Here is a 17,023-nt window from a genome sequence, read left to right as displayed (position 1 = left end):
AAATGACTGGAAATGAATGTTATTGCATTCATAATACTTTAGGAACACAGAAAGGACCACATTAAGTGGTTTAAAGTTTTGTTGTCAATTTAAACAAAAAAAGCCAAATGCAAATCCAAAACCAGATAATGAATCAGAGCCAAATCTGGTAAAAAATGGTCCGTCACACATCTCCAATCAATCAGAACACATTGGGACTTCTAACCGAATAGACACTGCAGTAGAAAACACATACATCCATGAAGACGAGATCAGTAGAAGATGAGGGAGAAACGGAGTCGTGTCAGTGGACAGTGGGTTATGGGTGCAGGTGGGAGAAAAAGGATTGAAAACAAATTGAATGCAGACAATCAGACAGAAACACATACAGAGAGACTGGGGCCACATGCAGTGGGAAAAAGACAGAATACAAAGATTGTGAAAGAGATACAGAGAGGAAGAAAGAGACACAGACCAAGGATGGGATAGGTAATTACTGTGTATAAGTACAGTATCTACACAGAAGACAAACAGAATGGAGAAAAAGGTCAGTAGGGGACAAGGGGACAAGGATGCAAGATATACACTAAGTAGTTCATCAAGTAACAAATGACTCAAAATCAACGGGTAAAGCAAAGCCAATCATACAAAGTTGTCAATGCAAATAATTAAATTCAGGACTGGACCACCAGCAGGTGGCACCCCTGCATGTATCCTACATTTCCCTGTCATGCCGTGGAACACAGTTTAGGAACCACAGGTTTAATGTATGCTAAAAAAAAAAGTGAGATATATATTTTATCTGTTTTTAATTTTTCTTAGTAATTATATGATAAAAGAGGGTTAAAGGTTATTTATGTAATAAATGTAGATTGGTATTTAAGGGCCAGTTGGTCTTTCCCTTACCCTAAATTTTCAATTTTTCTTCTTTAAATGATCAATGTATAGTATACACAATTAACTGCTTTTCTGGTTCTGGATGGACAACTTGTTTATCACGTGGTGGTGTTGTTGTTGTTGTTGTTGTTGTTGTTGTTGTTGTTGTACTTGTTGTTTTTTTCTGTTTTTTTTACATTATATTTTTATGTCTGCCATTATTTCCTTTTGTTACAAGCATTATCTGTGAGGAAATGATGACAGAGAAGAATAGAAAATGAGACAGTCTTAATAGAAGTGGAGAAAATTACAAGCTTGTATAATGTGGATGTTGTTTGGTCTTTAGAATGAAAGACAAATCAGTTAAGATTGGATAATTAGGTTTGTCAGTTGTAGAAAATGGGACATTTTCCTGTGATATACAAATTGGAAGGTAGAATTCCGATAAACCACAGCAGATCAAACAGTGGGGAAGCATACATCTCTAGAGGAGAATTAGGGAAATTATAGCTAATAGACCAGAAAGGAGAGAGCTCAATGGGTGTGGGTGGCCTTTACGATGATGGGGTGACTTCTGAGGAGAATGAATTGCTTTGAGAAGATCTATAATTGAGTATGAGCTGGAGATGAATGAGGTGTGGATTGGGTGGATAATGGGAGGCTGATGACTAGTCAGAAAGATATGTAATTGGAGGACTAAGCAAATAAGCCGCTGTAGAAAATAAAAAAAGATACTATATAAGAACAGGTACTAGAAATGGCCAGTCTGTAAGCGCTTTTCAGCAAGAAGTTAAGGACAGGACATATTATTAATCATGTGGTATAGAATATATAGACAGGATGTGCATAGGAAAATATAATATGGGGTTGAAGCTGAACTGAACATAAGTCTGTTGGTCGAGCGTTGCATGTTGCATGTTTTCGTGTGCTGCATTGCTCTGAACTTGAGTCCATGCAAGTATGGGCGATGTAGAGTTCAATTCCATATCCATTGCTCCTACACTAATGACGACAGAATGGAAAACTGCCCCCTCCAGCGATCTTTACCAGATCGTGCCATGCATCAGCCTAATTCTTTTCTGATGCACTGTGTCTCTGCAACGGCCGGTTCCAGGGCACATGTGCGTGATCTTGCTAATCTCACAAGATCTCCTATGCAGTCCAGAGCTGGCACCTGCCGCAGCCAGAGACAGAGTTGTCCCTGCTGAGGAGACAGGGCAACGACACCTGCTGCTGTCAAAGACGATAGCAGCAGCTGTCCTGCAGAACGCACCACTGTAATACATTGTGGGGGACCGCTGTAATACATGGGGGAGAAGCGGTGTCAGTGCACATAAAGTGAGCTGATACTACTTCTCAATCATAACAATGCTTCTTGCATCTACCCCAAAGTAACAGCCAATCAACTCCTAACTGTCTTTTTTTAAACATAGCCTGTAACATGGCAGTAAGGAGCTGATTGGCTGGTACTTTGTCTCTCTCCACTTTATCTCTCCCCAAGGCTTAGTAAATAGACCCAGAGGAGTTTTAACCGAGGAGGGGGCCATTGTGCAGACTGAAGGTGGGTCCCCTCCTCTTCAGGGCGCAGGTCTCTGGAAACATGGCGCCCGCCTTGTTCCGGAGACTAAACCCCTATTGCGCATGCATGACGGCCATTTTGCCAGTGTTTTTTTTTATACCCAGACTGCAGTTCTGATGCGGGACATGGGTGCATTGTGTATGGTGTGGGCCCCCGTGGACCCATGTGCCCGTGTGCACTGCACTCATTGCACCAGTTATAGAAACAACAATGAATAGACCCCCTAGCCACCACAGGGCAGCACAGAGAACTGTTCTGGCTCCGTCCTCTACCCATTGCATGGAGAGCAGTGTCAGAGTTGCTGTATGGAAGAATTAGACAAAAGACAGGGAAGAGAACTCATTTTCCAGGTAGCATCATTTAATAATTAAGTTTAGGGGAAGGGGACAGAGGAGGGACTACTGCACTAGAACTAAATAATGAGTTAATTATCAAAAGAATACCCCATTTAATATTGTGCCGCCATATATCTGGTCACCAATTGTGGGGGTGCTGCCACACCATATATTGTTGCCAACATATGAGAAAGTTTTGAAGGGAAGGGAAAGAATTGGACTGGGGGTGGCGCACTAGAACAAATTAATTACACGAATAAAATGTAACTTTTATTATCATATAAATTAAAAAAGCCAATAACTGTGAAATATTAAAACAAAAACATACAAGTGCAAGACATAGTGCAACATATATTTAAAAAGACACACTCCTTTGATCCAATGTGTTGTGCAATGTCATATATAATCTATATAATTATCTTATGTTCTATGACCTTATACATAAATTGAGTTGGTGTAGTCAGGAATAGATCCTAATAATCCTGATTATATAAGTGCGGGTCTCAAGTAAGTATCCTACAAATGGTAGATAATTCTAAATAATAAAATAAATTGGGATTTTATATGAATCACAAAATTTAGTAAGTATGTTGTGACATATCTCCCTGTACCTAAGGAAATAGCGTTTCCAAGTTCTGTGGTCAAATAATTATATCTGATAGGTTGTTCCGGAGGTAAGCCTATTATAGCCAATATTCAAAATATATTGTTCGTTAGGGCATAAATATATTGTTGTACATATGTTGACAATTAGCGTTCTCAGTCTATGCTGTCAACGTCTAAAACTTTTTGTCCCTTTGGCTGTCAGCCTCCTATGTGTCTGCTGTCAACGTCTGGAGTTTTCAACCTTTGGCTGTCAACCTCATATGTATAAACTAGCAATGAGCGTTCTCAGTCTATGCTGTCAACGCCTGAGGTTTTAACCTCGTATGTATGAGCTGGCAATAAGCGTTCTCAGTCTATGCTGTCAACGCCTGAAATTTGACCATTTAGCTGCCAGCCCCATATATGCTGAACCTGTCTTCCAGACGTTATTAGTCTCCTGCTATCAACATCTCTGGCTGCCAACCTCCTATGTATAAATTGGCAATAAGCGTTCTCAGTCTATGCTGTCGACGCATAAGATTTAACCTTAGGCTACCAATCTCGTGTATATGGACTGGCAATAAGCGTTCTCAGTCTATGCTGTCAACGCCTGAAATTTTAGCATTAAGCTGCCAGCCCCATATATGCTGAACCTATCTTCCAGACGTTCTCAGTCTCCTGCTGTCAACGTCTTATTAGTATAGTTCTAGGAAACGCTATGCCTTTAGTACAGCTAATCCCATTACAAGGGAGCAGATTGAATTGCTGTAAATGTGAGAACTTTCTTATAAAGATCACAGATGTGTGTAAGTATTGTAGTGGACTTATATCAATCAGAAGATAATCTCTGTTGTATATCATTCACCATTATACCGCCTCTATGTCATTTGTGAATAGATGTTTCACTTATGAGTCACTATCAGAAGATCACCTGTATAAATATATGCTCGATATCTATATTAGTATTTTGCACCTTATAAATCATAGCAAACCTAAATTGCTGTATATGGTGTATAGACAGGTGCACCCTTCAAATATTAGGCTGCATACAGGAATCTCATCACTTTCTATATTATTTGAAATCAGCTAGTCACCCGCTGTCAGAAAGCATTATATATTATAAGTATTCCTTTTATTCAAATTGCGCTACAATATAAACAGTCGCTGTATTCACATAACATATAGCCAGCAGAAAGATGTTCTATGTTTTAAATCACCAGAACCACTACTCACTTACTACTGGGCCAGGTCTTATTTAAAGTAGAGTGCTAAATACTTGCCCCTTATTTAAATGGCCTATATGATATTACTAATTTCAAAGAGTGGCTCTCATGTAATGAAAAACAATAATTTATATAGGTCATTGACACTATGACACTAGATCCCGAATTGAGGGAGCCGCACCATGATAGGATACTGAGGTCATGTGACCAAAATACAGTGCCGCGATTGGTGCGGCCAAACAAAGATAGTCAGATCGATGGAAGCATTCTGGTTAGCCCTGACGAAACCAACTGTGAAACGCGCGTTGGCGTCTTTCACATTCCGCTCCATGTGTTTAATTCAATGTGCATGTTAAAATGTGGTGTTAGTCAGTATTAGGAGGAAAGAAAAGTGCGGACCTTAATTTACAAGGGACAGTATTTGCAGGCTAATGTGTTAACTGTAGTAAGACAGGCTATGACATAAGAGCTCATTTAGGTTAATACAAAACATGTGCTATTTCTCTTAAAAATATCGAGGAGTTGTACCAGTTGCTCAAATCAATATCAGCTCAGCTATAGCCAGATTACAGAGATAGAAAAAGGCAGTGCAGCCTGAGAGAAAGCAACATTGTATTAGAAGTGTAGTGATCAGTGTATGTATCAATTTAGAGACTACACACAGGATATCTATGTTCAATTAAGCTTATGCAGCTACAGCCAGATCACAGAGATAGAAAAAGGCAGTGCAGCTTGAGAGAAAGCAACATTGTAACAGAAGTGTAGTGATCAGTGTATGTATCAGTTTATAGGCTACACACAGGATATCTATGTTCAATTAAGCTTATGCAGCTACAGCCAGATCACAGAGATAGAAAAAGGCAGTGCAGCTTGAGAGAAAGCAACATTGTAACAGAAGTGTAGTGATCAGCGTGTGTGTTAGTTTGCAGGCTACACACAGGATATCTATGTTCAATCAAACCTATGAAAGTGAGGAGACACTAGCTGTTATTACATGTATATTTACAACTCAATCACCTATAAAAATTATTGTTTTTCATTACATGAGAGCCACTCTTTGAAATTAGTAATATCATATAGGCCATTTAAATAAGGGGCAAGTATTTAGCACTCTACTTTAAATAAGACCTGGCCCAGTAGTAAGTGAGTAGTGGTTCTGGTGATTTAAAACATAGAACATCTTTCTGCTGGCTATATGTTATGTGAATACAGCGACTGTTTATATTGTAGCGCAATTTGAATAAAAGGAATACTTATAATATATAATGCTTTCTGACAGCGGGTGACTAGCTGATTTCAAATAATATAGAAAGTGATGAGATTCCTGTATGCAGCCTAATATTTGAAGGGTGCACCTGTCTATACACCATATACAGCAATTTAGGTTTGCTATGATTTATAAGGTGCAAAATACTAATATAGATATCGAGCATATATTTATACAGGTGATCTTCTGATAGTGACTCATAAGTGAAACATCTATTCACAAATGACATAGAGGTGGTATAATGGTGAATGATATACAACAGAGATTATCTTCTGATTGATATAAGTCCACTACAATACTTACACACATCTGTGATCTTTATAAGAAAGTTCTCACATTTACAGCAATTCAATCTGCTCCCTTGTAATGGGATTAGCTGTACTAAAGGCATAGCGTTTCCTAGAACTATACTAATAAGACGTTGACAGCAGGAGACTGAGAACGTCTGGAAGATAGGTTCAGCATATATGGGGCTGGCAGCTTAATGCTAAAATTTCAGGCGTTGACAGCATAGACTGAGAACGCTTATTGCCAGTCCATATACACGAGATTGGTAGCCTAAGGTTAAATCTTATGCGTCGACAGCATAGACTGAGAACGCTTATTGCCAATTTATACATAGGAGGTTGGCAGCCAGAGATGTTGATAGCAGGAGACTAATAACGTCTGGAAGACAGGTTCAGCATATATGGGGCTGGCAGCTAAATGGTCAAATTTCATGCGTTGACAGCATAGACTGAGAACGCTTATTGCCAGCTCATACATACGAGGTTAAAACCTCAGGCGTTGACAGCATAGACTGAGAACGCTCATTGCTAGTTTATACATATGAGGTTGACAGCCAAAGGTTGAAAACTCCAGACGTTGACAGCAGACACATAGGAGGCTGACAGCCAAAGGGACAAAAAGTTTTAGACGTTGACAGCATAGACTGAGAACGCTAATTGTCACCATATGTACAACAATATATTTATGCCCTAACGAACAATATATTTTGAATATTGGCTATAATAGGCTTACCTCCGGAACAACCTATCAGATATAATTATTTGACCACAGAACTTGGAAACGCTATTTCCTTAGGTACAGGGAGATATGTCACAACATACTTACTAAATTTTGTGATTCATATAAAATCCCAATTTATTTTATTATTTAGAATTATCTACCATTTGTAGGATACTTACTTGAGACCCGCACTTTATATAATCAGGATTATTAGGATCTATTCCTGACTACACCAACTCAATTTATGTATAAGGTCATAGAACATAAGATAATTATATAGATTATATATGACATTGCACAACACATTGGATCAAAGGAGTGTGTCTTTTTAAATATATGTTGCACTATGTCTTGCACTTGTATGTTTTTGTTTTAATATTTCACAGTTATTGGCTTTTTTAATTTATATGATAATAAAAGTTACATTTTATTCGTGTAATTAATTTGTTCTAGTGCGCCACCCCCAGTCCAATTCTTTCCCTTCCCTTCAAAACTTTCTCATTTAATAATTAGTTTATCCAAATAACATATTCAACAGAATAATTACATTACCTGGTGCATTTTTTTCTGATTTTTTATGTAACTTGTGTTTCTGGATGTATAAAGCTGAATTTCGTGCAGAGAATGTGCTATGGCATAGACAGCTTTGTAAATATGATAAGTGATGCCAAAGCTACGAGTGTAGTATTTAAGGCTGCTAAGGTTACGTAGTTGCACAGTATCATTGCAGTTGAGAAGTGTAATATCATACAGAGATTCTATTATTTTATTAAATGAAGAATTTGAAGTTAAGCAGTTCATCTGCACTGCTAGTATGTGCTCTAGTAGAAGGTCATTTTGGCGATTTGTGTGGCTAGCCTCTTCTAAGAATCTCTTCAGTCGCGGAATATTTTTGGTGATGGGTGAGAATACCAGACTTCCATGTAAGAATGCCTTATATTTCGAAGCCAAAATCATTTGAACATTTGCACCTACTGGTAAGATAAAGGTCTTCTTGTGGCCACCGCTACATTGTATTTCAATGAAATATGTTGTCGAAAATAAAATTGTTCCACAAAGTACAACAATTTGTGATGTTGAATTGTTAAAGATCTCTCTGCCATTTTTAGGAATTATCTGAAATGTGCCTCTATCTTCAGGTGTTATCTTAAGAATAAACTCAATACAGACACCATGGAGAGCTGCGATTTTCTTTAGCTCCTGACTCTGTTTGTCTCCATCATCATCATCAGAAGTAATTACACCAATCCACGTCCATCCAAAATGTCTGAGTAACTTAACAATTGCCAGGTACTGGGTCTGGTCACTGGGAAGTGTTTGGAAAAATGATGGATAGAGTTTCTTGTTGGTTAGAACAGGATCTGTTGCCCCATAGCTGATCTAAGTGATAGAATACAGAAATTAATACCATTGCTGTTGTAACAGTATGTACATCTCTACTATCAGCAATATACTGTATGATGAGAATTATAAATGTGTTATTTGTTTGTGTAAGACAATAGTTGCGAATGAAAATTCATGTAACGCTTGGCTTGAGTTGGGGATATGACAACTGATAATTGACCGAGGGAGCAGCTATCGGCAAAGGAAGGAAATGAGGTGGCTGAATGTAGTTCTTACTCATGGACTGAAGACAAGTGCCCGAAGATGTATAGGGTTAGGCAATGAGGACAATGAACAAGAACGATACACTGAAGAAAGATTAATTCAGCTTTACTGAGACCTCAATCATACACAACGACTAGGAGATAAGTCTGAGTGAATTCTGAAAGACGAAATGTTAGTGACTTGTAAACGATGCTGAAGAATACTGAATGAAGAAGTGACTTGTGATTTGAAAATGATGCTGAAGAACACAGACTGTAGAGATGACTTGTAATTTGTAAAGATGCTGAGGAATACTGAATGAAGAGATGATGTGTCATTTGTAAACAATGCTGAAGAACACTAAATGAAGAGTTGACTTGTGATTTGTAAACAATGCTGAAGAACACTGAATAAAGAAGAATGATGTTGAAGAGATGATTGTTGTGAGCACCATCAGCAAATGGAGACCCTTTACTAGATAGAGGACCCAGCAGTTAAACCGCAAGAGCAGGTAGACTGGGAGCAAAGGGCTGCATTAACAGAACTGACCACCAGGCAGCCACAACAGAACAAGGATACCAGGGGTTAACCTGGGAGCACAGAGCTTGAGCACCTTACAGCAGCAAGTAACTTAAAGCACTGGCACCATGACTAAGCATCAACCCCTTTTTATAAGGGAAGACTCCACTGTATTGGCTGGATGTGAACTGGGATACCTATTGGCTTGGCTTTGTCTCCAACATCATGGCTCCCTGCACAGAGGACACATGTGGAACCAGCACACAGCCTCTACCTCTGGCCTCAGCCTCCTAGATGCCACACTCCAGCAACAGAACACTTGGAAACAGACACCTCCATCTACCATGCTCCGCTTCCCAGGACCCGGATCCCGTCCTTCAGACACCCGGCAGCTGCACCAGAGGACCTCACTGCCACAGCTCCTATCTGCTGCAGCCACACCAGCCAGCTAATCTGAAGGCCGCAGGGCCCAGACTTGGAGGTAAGACTCTGGATTCTGACAGTACCTCCCCTTTTTAGGTGGTCTCCAAACACGCACGCTGCTTAGTGGAATTCTTGGCCTGAAATGCACGAATCAGTCTTGGAGCATGAACATCCTCTGCAGTCAGCCAAGATCTTTCCTCCGGACCATATCCTCTCCAATTTCTGAGATACTGGTGACGACCATACCTCTTGCAGGAGTCAAGAATCTTATGAACCTCAAATTCCTCATTTTGAGTGGCTTGAACCTTGGGAGGTTTAGGGAAAGCTACCCAAAAACGATTTAGTATAAGAGGCTTTAGCAGAGAAATGTGAAAGCCAGTGGGAATTTTCAAATAGGGAGGCATTTTCACCTTGAAAGAAACAGGATTAAACACTCTTTCAATAGGATACGGACCGATGAATCTTGGAGCAAACTTTTTGGTAGGAACTTTGAGTCTGAGGTTTCTGTTGGATATTCAAACACAATCTCCCACTTTGAGACTAGGAACAGCCCTCCGTTTCCAATCGGTGTAGGTCTTATATTTCTGGGAAGTCTTAAGTAGCGCCTTATGAATTTGTCACCAAATCTTAGTAAACTGACGAAGAGCGGATTCAGCAGCAGGTACCTCGACAGCTGGGAAATATTTGAAGTAAAGAACTCATGGATGTAAACCGTAGTTAATGAAGAAAGGAGTGGAATTGGTAAAGAATGATATAGGTTATTGTGTGCGAACTCAGCAAATTGGAGGTAATCCATCCAGTCATCCTGAGTAGGGGACATAAACATCCGTAAGAAAGTTTCTAGATCTTGGTTGACTCTTTCAGTCTGTCCATCAATTATATATGGAAAGAAAAGACAAAAAATTCCTCTTTGGGAGCACTCTTTAACATAAGTCGGTATAGGTATAACCAAAGTATGGGTTTACAGTCAACAGTGTATTGGTGAGTTATCTAAAACATAACTTTTATTCTGTTAATAAATTTAAAATAAAGACCCAATGGGTCAAAAGAATTTGTTTATTAATTTAAAAACTTGAATTTACCAAAATGAGTCATAAATTCAAGATAAAGACAGGTGAAAATATGAAATTGAGTATCAGGATTACTAAATCAGGGACACTTCACTGTTCACCCTATAATCCAGATAGAAAAAAGTAAGGTGATCATCAGAATGATGCCCACAGTACCCAGTGTTCCTAGGTGTTCTCCCATCCAATTACTGACCAAGTTTATCCTATCTGCTTCCGAAATTTAGAAGGATCGGGCAGATTTGAGGATAATATAACCGTGGGCAGTTAGTGTGGATGATACCTGAAGGAAGAAAGAACCCACTTCTGCTGTCTGTACTCAGCCTGATGTAAATCAATTGGTTGCGAGTCCCTAGGCTTTTCCAGATGAGAGAGTGTTGGAAAAAGAATAAAGAAAAAATATATATAAAGTCCACTGAGAGTTGTGATAATACCAATACTTTCTCAGTTTATGAAAAAAGAAATAGACACTTCTGCTTTCTGTTGTGACAGCAAATTGTACGCTGTAAAGAGCAGAACTCTATTCAGCACTGCTGTCAGCCAGATGAGAGTGAGAGATTATAGAGATATAGTATATAGAAACTGCTACAGCATATGTAAGATCCCAATGATTTATTTAGATTTAAATGAGAATTGTAGAATTAGGAAAAAATAAATATATTGTTTGGCAGAATACCACAAAATATCTGTGGCTTGTACATATAAATTATGCCTGAGCTTTCAAGTACATATAATGTAGGATTTCAATATCCATATTCATACCTCAACGATTGAGATCGGTCTCTGCATATATTTCATGCAGTACACAAATTTATTAGGTATGTAAACAATAGTAAGAGCTGCTCAGAATATACAAATAAAGGTTCTCAATCGTGCCATGAACATCCAAATATGTACGTATAAATTGTGCCAAAACTTTCAAATACACATATAATATAGGGTTAGATATCCAAATTCATACATAAACGGTTACAACAAGTTTCTGTATATATATCATGCATTACACAAATTTATCAAGAATGCAATCAATAGTGAGAACTGATCAGAATATAGAAGTAAAAGTTCTCAAACGTGCCATAAACATCAAAAACAATTATCAGCATACCACTTGTAAAGATTGAAATATTTAGCAGCACTTACTAAGTCAAAGCAAAAATTCATAGACATGTCTGCTGTTTATAATAATAAAGTGTGCCCTGAGAGAGACTGGGCTCTACTGCTGCCAGTCAAAAGAAAAAAAATATAATAAGATACAAATACTATCTGCTGAGTTTGAAATCTGTCTCTGCATATATCCTACCAACATATATATCTTTTAAATGTATACAGGCAGTAATAGAAATTGCTGCTACAGACATTAAAAAGAATTCTTCTCAATATCTTGGCATCCAAGTATTTGCATCTTTGCGTTGCTCATTAGATATTAAGCAGCAGTTCCTAATGTTAGGGCAAAATCACTCACAGCTGTGTCCCTGTTGTATCCTTAAACCAGGAGTGATCTGTAACATAGTATTTCAATCCTGTGATAGTGTAACATGCTGAACAAGAAAGGGAAACAATTGTTGCGCATATACCATAGAAATACCCCACCTAACTGTGTGTTAATGTAGCAAGAGGGATTAATAATCACTGTTAGCATTGCGTTGCAAAAGCATGCATAATTAATCACAGTATAGTCCTCCTGTTAAATGTCCATTTCAGTGCAGCATAAGTATATGGGAGGGAGAGATAGGGAGAATGCCGCCGCAGAGAATACAAGTTACCACTAGCGCCTCTGTGCGCGCTTGTTGGTCTGATCCCTGGTGCTGTAGCCGCCCGGCATTCTCCTGACTCTCAAGAAATCCTCACATGCCACAATGGCACTGCCGCCCAGTCCAGAAGGGGGCGTGGCCGGTGATGTCAGCAGATGACTACTGTCCCTACGTACGTTTCACCATTGGGCTTGTTCATGGGAGCCTCCATCCCGTAGCTCCAGCGCTGACTAAAAGGATCAAGCTGACCAATAGTAAAGGCTGAGCTTGATTGACACATTTCTCCTTCAGTCACCTAAGTTCTTATAAAATCTCATTGTGGAAATCAACTCAGGTAATACAATAAAGCGTGTTGGAGTGGTCAATAGATTTTTAAGGATTATGTGGTGGTCAATGAGTTTTCTATAAAACATTTCATGCAAATATTCCCAATCCAAAAATAAAATAATAAAATAATACAATTGTTTATAGTATTAATATAGGTATTAATATAGAATTGTCTGAAAAGAGAAGAACGAAAAAATTTAAGAACTAAGAAATAAAAAAAACATTTTTAAAATCAAATGGATTATTTTATTATAACTATAAAGGCCAGGATGTGACTAATGCAAATTTCACATATTTTTGTCCCTAATTGAATATTTAAACAGGGTCTTTAATAAATTATAAGCCTGGGTGACAAAAATAAATTTACATATGACATGTGAAAGTGATGAATGTGTGATCCAAATGGGGGTGTGGTTAAGTGAAGATGATGTTGGAATTAAGTGAGAGCTGTATGAATGGAAGGAGTGTGAGTGATAAAAGCAGTGTTGGAATATAGTATAGTGTAGAGAAAATAAAATGAATTATAGTGCAAAGGAAATGAATGAAAAAGTGAATCTGTAGGTGTTATGTCACGGATGTGCATATAATATCAAGGTGTAAATACTAGTGCAAAATAAGATAAAAAAAGTGATCTGGGTGACAACTCATAAACTGTGATTAATAATAAGTGACAAAAACACATTTATATGCATGATGACACGTGTTAGGATTAGGTATGAAACCTGAAATAAAGTGACCTGATGAGAAAATTAATTTTTAATATAAAAGGGGGCCCACCCATAATTGGCATTGATTACAAAAAGGAGAATATTCCAAACCAAGACTAAGTTATCATTGACCCAAACTTGAAATGTAGGTATTAGGGAGAGGTTTAAAACATAAACTAATATAAGTAGATCTTAAAAATGAGCGAGTCTATGAGGTCCCATTAAAATCAGTGAATTAATTGAGAAAAATACTTTAATTAATATTCTTATTCAACCCTCTGGGTATTAATGTGTGTAATTTGAAGATCCATTCTGATTCCTTTTTCTGAAGTGCAGTCATTACATCACCACCTCGTAGGCCCATCCTTATATGTTCTAGACCAAAGATCTGCAGATCTTGAGTTCTACTATCATGGACTTGAAGAAAATGTTTTGCAACTTTAGTCAAGGTCTTGAATTTGAATGCATCTGATCAGGCATTCCAGATATTCCCTACATGTTCCAAAGCCTTCACTTTGAGCATGCGTGAGGTCATGCCAACATATTGTAGGTTATATGGGCACACAATGCCATAGATTACATTTTCCGTCCTGCAGTTAAAATATCCTCTGATCCGAATTTGTTGGTTATATTTATCTGTAATTACCAGTTTGTTACATATATATGAACAGGCCTTGCAGTTACCACATGGGTTACTGCCCTTAAAGATCTTTGAGGTTTAGATGGATGCGAAAAATGACTTTTAACCAATTGATCTTTTAGGATATTTTGTATAGACAGTATAGAGAGCTATTAGGGCGCCAATCTTTGAACCAGAGCTGCTACCCCCTTTGCGCCAAAGGTAATTCCTATTACCAGAGTATCAATATGGGTGTGTAAAGGATTGGTGCAATAGGGTGCGCTTCAAGTGAGTGTAGTAAGTGGCCACCAAATTGCTTAGGTGCAAAAATAAAAGGTCATACTTCCCTTAATACTTCACATATGCAAATGAGGTCCTTAGAGAGATTCCATATGGAAGAGAGCAGATAAAAAGCATATAGTGTAGTATATTTGTATAGGGAAGATTTATTACACTAATATTTGAAGTACAAATAACACAAGTAAGATACACATAAAAATTATGATCCTTCTTTAAAATTAATAATTCCCCAAATGGAGGGTAATATGGGTGGAGGATTACCAGAAGAGAGTGTATAGTGGGCGTTTTAGATGTAACCTTAGGGCAACTGGCTCCGGAACCTCGTTCCCTCGTCCACGTCACAAACGTCTGGTCAGCCTTTTCCCCTGTCTGCAGTTCATCCGAATCTCCAATCTCCTGCTGCTACGCGTTTCGGGATCAACCCTTCATCAGGCAGTGAGAGTGGAGTGTACAGAAATCCTATTTATACCCTTAATGGGATTCATTTCCGGGTCAGGGGTCCTTTCTCAGCCCGGATGGGAAATATACAATTCTCTTAGTTCTAGCTTAAATATGCCTATCAAACAAGTATATAATACACAGGTATCCTATAAAACATGTTTTAAAACTGTAGATTATCATGGAATTATATGTTTTGAAAAATTCGCGTCCCGGTCACCGGAAGTGACGTTACCGCAACTTCCGGTTGCGGCCGTGAAGTAAATATGCTATAAAATCTCCTGTTAGGTAGGGCGGAGGTATTAAGGAACAGTGATAGATGCTATATTCCTTATTTGTCTACACAAAGTTAAAAATCTTATGATAGCGGTTCCACATTTACTTCCGTGTAATGGAACGCACGTTGACACGCACCGGTACTTCCGGTGACGTGTTTCCTTCGCATGCTGATAATGGGACACAGCGTCCCTACTGGCAGTGTGGATAGAATTTACAGCGGTTATGCATCTCGATGGGCAGTATACATTTTAAGTTCAAAGGTCATGCTTTTGCTTAGATTGGTGATACAAATAACATTATATACACAACATCATAATAATAAAATTGAAAATGAGACAAATTTTGCAGCTAAAATAGTCTTTTTGTAGGTCTTCTAGGCGGTCACGTGTCCATTTCTCAGAAGTGGTACTTCATAAATTTAAAGTCTCTTTAGTGTATTCTGGGTGATGGTTAATTAATAATTAGTCCAGGACAGTTCTCAATGATATGGTACGCATTCTGAAACGTACCATTATTTTCAATGGCTTATTTATTTGACAACAGTTTCATTTAGATGATGGAACACAGTGTCCTTACTGTTAGATAGAAGAAATAGATATCAATGGATGACATGAATGATATATATGGGGCACTTAGATTGATTTAATTGTTGAGTGACAAATAAGAGGTGATATGCATGCATTGTATATACATATATGAATAGTGCCTGTACATGGATAGGGGTGAGGGTGATTGTGGTAAAGGAAGAGTGCAATGTTACTGAAGGAACCATTTTATTTCAAAATCTGCATTTAGTCCATGGGGAATCAGGCTTTTGGTTTTATGTATCCATTTCATCTCGCTTTTAGCCAGTCGGGTCGCTTCGTCTCTATATCTCCAGTTGTTCTTTACATTCTCGATTGCTAAGAAACGGATGATGTTTTGAGTCGAGCAGTTGTGTTTTTCTTTGAAGTGATTTGATAATGAATGTGTGGTCAGCCCTTTTCTGATGTTTCGGAGATGCTCACCAAGTCTGGTTTTTAAGGCTCTGCTCGTCCGGCCGATATAGATGAGATTACAACTACATTCAATGTAGTATATATGATTGAATGTAGTTGTAATCTCATCTATATCGGCCGGACGAGCAGAGCCTTAAAAACCAGACTTGGTGAGCATCTCCGAAACATCAGAAAAGGGCTGACCACACATTCATTATCAAATCACTTCAAAGAAAAACACAACTGCTCGACTCAAAACATCATCCGTTTCTTAGCAATCGAGAATGTAAAGAACAACTGGAGATATAGAGACGAAGCGACCCGACTGGCTAAAAGCGAGATGAAATGGATACATAAAACCAAAAGCCTGATTCCCCATGGACTAAATGCAGATTTTGAAATAAAATGGTTCCTTCAGTAACATTGCACTCTTCCTTTACCACAATCACCCTCACCCCTATCCATGTACAGGCACTATTCATATATGTATATACAATGCATGCATATCACCTCTTATTTGTCACTCAACAATTAAATCAATCTAAGTGCCCCATATATATCATTCATGTCATCCATTGATATCTATTTCTTCTATCTAACAGTAAGGACACTGTGTTCCATCATCTAAATGAAACTGTTGTCAAATAAATAAGCCATTGAAAATAATGGTACGTTTCAGAATGCGTACCATATCATTGAGAACTGTCCTGGACTAATTATTAATTAACCATCACCCAGAATACACTAAAGAGACTTTAAATTTATGAAGTACCACTTCTGAGAAATGGACACGTGACCGCCTAGAAGACCTACAAAAAGACTATTTTAGCTGCAAAATTTGTCTCATTTTCAATTTTATTATTATGATGTTGTGTATATAATGTTATTTGTATCACCAATCTAAGCAAAAGCATGACCTTTGAACTTAAAATGTATACTGCCCATCGAGATGCATAACCGCTGTAAATTCTATCCACACTACCAGTAGGGACGCTGTGTCCCATTATCAGCATGCGAAGGAAACACGTCACCGGAAGTACCGGTGCGTGTCAACGTGCGTTCCATTACACGGAAGTAAATGTGGAACCGCTATCATAAGATTTTTAACTTTGTGTAGACAAATAAGGAATATAGCATCTATCACTGTTCCTTAATACCTCCGCCCTACCTAACAGGA

The sequence above is a fragment of the Pseudophryne corroboree genome, chromosome 1 (genome assembly GCF_028390025.1).
Source record: "Pseudophryne corroboree isolate aPseCor3 chromosome 1, aPseCor3.hap2, whole genome shotgun sequence".
Lineage (NCBI taxonomy): Eukaryota > Metazoa > Chordata > Amphibia > Anura > Myobatrachidae > Pseudophryne > Pseudophryne corroboree.
The sequence above is the reverse complement of the archived record's forward strand: the minus strand, read 5'-3'. Positions refer to the sequence as shown.